Source organism: Myotis daubentonii, chromosome X (genome assembly GCF_963259705.1).
Source record: "Myotis daubentonii chromosome X, mMyoDau2.1, whole genome shotgun sequence".
Lineage (NCBI taxonomy): Eukaryota > Metazoa > Chordata > Mammalia > Chiroptera > Vespertilionidae > Myotis > Myotis daubentonii.
This window is the reverse complement of record NC_081861.1, coordinates 21,433,299-21,439,766: the sequence shown is the minus strand read 5'-3', so window position 1 is coordinate 21,439,766 and position 6,468 is coordinate 21,433,299.

The window sequence follows — 6,468 nt, the reverse complement described above, 5'->3', positions numbered from 1 at the left end:
GGTTTCGTCTAATAATAATTTTCTTTTTTTGCTGTGTTTATTAGGTTTGCTATTAGGCATTTGCAAACCTTGTGAAATGAATTGGAAATGTTTTCATGCTCCCAATGATATAGAAAATTATATAGTTAAATATTATATAGTTAAAGGGCTAAAATGAGATAAAAAAATGTCTGGTCCTTGAGATAATGATAAAAATATGTATAAACCCTTGTGGATCTAGTGCCCTTTGGGGGAATAGATCTTTGTCAACCTATACAATTTCATATTTAGTTATTATTCACTAGGGGTCCGGTGCACAAAATTCATGCACTGGGTGTGTGTGGGGGGAGTGTCCCTCAGCCCAGCCTGCCCCCTCTCACGTACTGGGAGCCCTCAGGCGTTGACCCCCATCACCCTCCAATCGCAGGATCGGTCCCTTGCCCAGGCCTGACGCCTCTGACAGAGGTGTCAAGCCTGGGCAGGGGACCCTCATTTCCCCCCATCACTGGTTCTGCCCCCAGCCCAGGCCTGATGCCTCTGGGCCAGGCGTCAGGCCTGGGCAGGGGACCCCGAGACCCCTCCGATTGCTGGCTCTGCCCCTTGCTCAGGCCTGATGCCTCGGCCAGAGGCGTAGACCCCCATCACCCTCCGATCGCCTGATCGGCCCCTTGCCCAGGCCTGACGCCTCCGCCAGAGGTGTCAGGCTTGGACAGGGGACCCCCATCTCCCCCCAATCACTGGCTCTGGCCCCCGCCCAGGCCTGAGGCCTCTGGCCCAGGAATCATGCCTGGGCAGGGGACCCCCATCTCCCTCTGATCGCTTGCTCCACCCCCCGCCCAAGCCTGATGCCTCTGACCCAGGCTTCAGGCCTGGGCAAGGGGACCATCATATCCCCCCAATCTCCAGCTCCACCCCTCACCCAGGCCTGATGCCTCTGGCCCAGGCATCAGGCCTGGGCAGGGGACCCCCAGACCCCCGACCAGGACTGATGCCTCGGCCAGAGGAGTTGACCCTCATCACCCTCCGATCACCAATCACCGGATCGGCCCCTTGACCAGGCCTGAGGCCTCCAGCAGAGGTGTCAGGCCTGGGCAGGGGACCCCCAGCTCCCCGCGGTTTCAGGCTCCACCCCTGCCCAGGCCTAACGCCTCTAGCCTAGGCGTCTGGCCTGGGCAGCGGGGACCCGCAGTGGCAGCGGGGGGGTGCTGCGATTGCGCGGGCTCCGCCCCTGCCCCTGCAGGACACCTCTGGCCGAGGCGTCCGGCCTGGGCAGCGGGGACCCGCAGCTGCAGTGGCCCCGCCATCGTGCGCTCCGCTTTAGGCCCCGGCAAGGGACCCCTAGCTCCTGGGACTGCCAGCTTCGACCGTGCCCAGCTCCCATCGCTGGCTCCACCCCTACTTCCTGCTATCACTGGCCAGGGCGGCAAAGGCGCCTGATTCTCCAATCATGGCTGGGGGGGCAGGGCAAAGGCGGCCCCAGGGCCGCCTTTGCCCTGCCCCCCAGCTCTTAGCTTCCCCCTGGGTTTCTGATCACTGTCAGTGGCAGGGGGCTTCTTCCTGCTCTCCCTTTCGCCTCCCTGCATTGTGCCTACATATGCAAATTAACCGCCATCTTGTTGGCAGTTAATTTGCATATAGCCCTGATTAGCCAATGAAAAGGGTAGTGTTGTATGCCAATTACCATTTTTCTCTTTTATTAGTGTAGATTGTGGATGTTTAATCTTGTTTCAGTTGTTTGTAGTGACTATAGTTTCCTTTAAAATTATCCATTTTTTCTAGTTATTCAAGTTTGCTGGCACAAAGTTGTATATATTTTTCTTTGATTTTAAACTCATCTCTAATCTATAGCTATATTCTTCTGTTCATCCTTCCATTTCATTTATTGAGCTATGTGCTGGGATGTGCAATGGTTTCTCATTTCATGTCATACACAGTGGTATATAAGACAGCCAAGATGTTTGCCCTCATGAAGTCTACATTTCAATGTTGTGCATTTGTGTTTTCTTGCTTGGATAAGTTTGCTAAGTGTCTGTTGTATTGATTTTTCATAGAAAAACAATTTTATCCATTTTTACTGTTTTTTTCTGAATCAATTTCTTATTTTATTTCAGCGTTGCCTTAAAACATTTTTGTTAGGGAAAATTTCAAGTATATACAAAAATAAAGTAGTACTCATTAGCTACCTTCAACAATTATTAATTCATGGCCAATCTTGTTTTGTTTATATTCCTAAACCACTGTATTTCTAAAAGCAAACCTCAAACAGCTTATCATTTCATCTAAACACTTCAGTAATACTTATCAGTGTCTTCTACTTTTGGAAATATAACAATACCCATATCACTCCTAAATAATATCTTGATATTATGTCAGCATTCAAATTTCCACAACTGTGTCATAAATATATTTTAATAAATATATTTTTAGTTGTCTCATTTATTTCCCTTTTCTACTTTTTAGCATGACAAAATTTTAAACACATATATAAAAGTGAAAATAATAAGTCATAAAATAAAAACTTGTATACCCTCTACCAGTTTCATCATTTCTTAATGGTTTGTCATATTTTCTCTCTCTATATATACATATATTTAATATTTAATAATATAATATATTTTAATATTTATTATATTTAATATTTACATTTAATATATTTAATAATTTCTCTCTCTCTCTCTCTCTCTCTCTCTCTCTCTATATATATATATATATATATATATATATATATATATATATTAGAGCAGGGGTCCTCAAACTTTTTAAACAGGGGGCCAGTTCACTATCCCTCAGACCGTTGGAGGGCCGGACTATAGTTTAAAAAAAAACTATGAACAAATTCCTATGCACACTGCACATATCTTATTTTGAAGTAAAAAAACAAAATGGGAACAAATAAAATATTTGTATTTGCATGTGGCTCACGGACCGTAGTTTGAGGATCCCTGTATTAGAGGCCTGTTGCACGAAGAGATTCATGCAATAGGCCTTCCCTTCCCTTGGCCGCTAGCACCAGTTTGCCTCTGGCACCTGGGACCCAGGCCTTCACTCTGGCTGGGCTCTGGCCAGAGCCAGCCACGGAACCATCAGGCTTTGCTGTTCCAGCCCTGGGGCCATCAGGCTTCACTCTGCCGCTTGGAGCCTACATATGCAAATTAACCGCCGTCTTTGTTGGGTTAATTTGCATACTCTCCTGATTGGCTAGTTAGCGTAGCAAAGGTATGGTCAATTGACATGTTTGTCTATTATTAGACAAGATATATTTGCTCCTGTATTATTTTAAAGGAAGCGGCAGACATTCTGCTATTTTAGCATATTTCATAATAAAATAATCTCCTAATATCTGTAGTACCACTGGAACTATTAACACTATTTCACTATATCATCTAATAACCAGTTCATATTCAAATTTCCCCCATTTGTCTAAAATTTAAAAAAATAACTAGGTCATGTTAAAAAACATGGAAGCGAACTTGAAGGGGCTTCTACTGGCTAAATCAGAGACAATTTTATCATCAAAAGAAGGAGTTCTTACTATTTGCAACAGCATGGATGGAACTGGAGGGCATTATGCTAAGTGAAATAAGCCAGTCAGAGAAAGATAAATATCATATGATCTCACTCATTTATGGAATATAATGAACAACATAAACTGATGAACAAAAACAGATCCAGAGACAGAGAAGCATTGATCAGAATGTCAAACCTCAGAGGGAAGATAGGGGAGGGTGGGGTTAAGGGGAGAGATCAGCCAAAGGACTTGTATGCATGCATATAAGCCTAACCAATGGACACAGACAACAGAGAGGTGAGGGCATGAGTGGGGGGAGTAATGGGGAGATGAGGACACATATGTAATACCTTATTAAAGAAGTTAAAAGTAAAAAAAATAATGAATAAATTTAAAAGTATGATAAAGAATGTAATATTCACATGGTATCAAAATACATCTTCCACAAAATAATTATTAATTACAAGAGGGAGAAAAAACACTTCAGAAGGGAGAACCCTGGCCAATACTATGTAAAAAAAAAAGGCCATTGTTGTTGGGGGCCAAAAATAATGTAATAATTTATTCTTTTTTAAAGGAGTGTAAGTTTCCACTTAATAGTATGAGAAATTTATAGTCCATAGCCTAGTTAGAGAGCCCATGTAAGTCTAATTATATCTTCACTTTCTCAAGGCTTCTAAGCTATTTATATCCCTAATACTAGAGGAAATAAAGTTTGATTAGCCTGGTGTCTAAGTCTAATGTCTGGGTCCTGGTCCTGGTTGCTCTTGCAGGTGGCCTATAGATCCCTAGTTTCTCAATTCTCACAGATTCTATTGTTGAACTTTGTGCCCATAGGCTCCTTTCTTACCAGTCAGTTGCCTTTGATAGCTCCTTAAAGCTGAATAAAGGTTTTCTGGGGTATTTCAGGATACAGAACTTCACTTTCTAATTCAACTAGTTCTGCCAATAAGGATTGTAGGTTAGAGAACAGAAAGCCAAACTGATCTTTAAGTTTATATTTCTCTTCAGCAACAAAATATGAAATGATTTTAAACTCTTGGCCTGGTTCCCCTGTCTACCCTTCATTCCCCTTCTTATTTAAAAAAAGATATGATACTATTATTCCAATGATTATATTCTACTAAACAGCTCTATATGAGTTACCAAGCTCAAACTTTAAAGGCCCAGAAAGCTAATTGGAAGTTTGTGGCATACTCTAGTGTTCTCAAAAACTTCTCAAAGTTAAAATTAATTCAATAAGATATGATGCGCACTTTTTGGTGTGTGTGTGTGTGTGTGTGTGTGTGTGTGTGTGTGTGTATGTGTGTGTGTATGTAATGGGGAAGAGTTAACAAGCAACTGACCGCACAAAGATGGAGTATTAAGGCTCAGAGAGGTTAAAGGTACTGAGAGAAAAACCAGGGAAGAGGCGAGTTAAAGGGGAGGTGAGCCTGTCCAGAGCATCACCATAGTCAGTCAGACCTGCTCTTGGGTCCCTTTGCTTGATTTCAGTCAGCCCCTGCAGGGAGAGTGTCCCTTCTGCACTCTTTTGCTTTTCAGTTCACCTTACTATTTATTGTTCTCTCTGATTCAGATTTTGGAGCTGTTGACCTTATGGCTAGCTCCTTTTCCTACGTTGAATGTTTGTCAGTAAAGCAACACATAGGAACCGTTTGTGTGCCTCTCTTTATGACAGGCCATGTGTGGACAGACATATTGGACCATGAAAAAACATCTTTGGCAGAGAGCCCACAGCACCCACAGGAAAAAACAAGACAAGTAAAAAATAAACTCAACAGACCAGACCTAGAGACTTTTGTTATTTCTCTTTCAACCCTATAGGGAATAATGAAATTGTTTATTCTTTTACATGTTGTGATTAGCTGTAAGCTCTGCTTATAAAAGACAATAGGCTTGCTCAAAAATTGCCCTAAAAGATTTCTCTTGGACAATAAGCCTCCTAATAAAAAACAGGCTATATGCAAATAAAGTCATTTCTGTTTCTGAAAATCACATTTATAAGCACCATAAATACATTTCAATTGATAAAGGAAGCAGTAGGTAAAAAATGTGTAGTCAAATACTTCCTGTTCACTACCGACATATACATATTTTTCTAGTACATTGCTCAATTGTGAAATCAGGGGAAAAGCATGCAATAAACATTTTTGCAGCAAATTTTTAGTAAAATATCTGTAAAAAGAAGACCAAATATACCAATGTTGAATATTACAATGTATTTGATTAATTTTTTCTTCTTTTAATACAAAATTGTCAGATAATCTTGTCCTGCAAAAATACTACATTTTAAAATTCAGTGTGGAGCTATCAGGCACCCCCGGTCTCTTCTAGCTATAACTGGTACCGAGCTCGTGCTGCTTGTCAAAATTTAATGAGAGGGCCCGTTCTAAAATAATTGAATTTTCATATCAGAACGAACCAGGATTACTCAGACAATAAAATTGCTGAGTCCTGTACTGTTACCGGCAAATACCTTTTGCTTTGCTCATGAAATCAGTATGTAAATGTTCAGGGTTTGTATTTAAGGCATCTTAGGCATTTGGAGTTGTAGTACTAGCAATAATTTCAAATGGTGCCGGTGATAAGTAGCTGGGTTTTTATAATGTTCAAAGTGTAATTTGTTTGGTGAATCAGGATAAGCATTTGGTTTATATTTTATATAAATGTTAATGCACTTGCAGTTTAATTATGTTTCTTAACTTTTAACATTTCAGAAGTCAAATTTGAAGACTAGTCCATCAGATTGTCTTGCTTTTATAACATTCTGAAAAATGGGAGCACCCCCATGCAGTGAGTTGAAAAGTAAGAGGTGTCCGTAAAGTTTGTGATGGTATGTTTTGGGGCCTGGGAACACTGATAATGAAGTGAGAGAAATGCCATGCCTTAGGGCAGTGGTTCTCAACCTTCCTAATGCCGCGACCCTTTAATACAGTTCCTCATGTTGTGGTGACCCCCAACCATAAAATTATTTTCGTTGC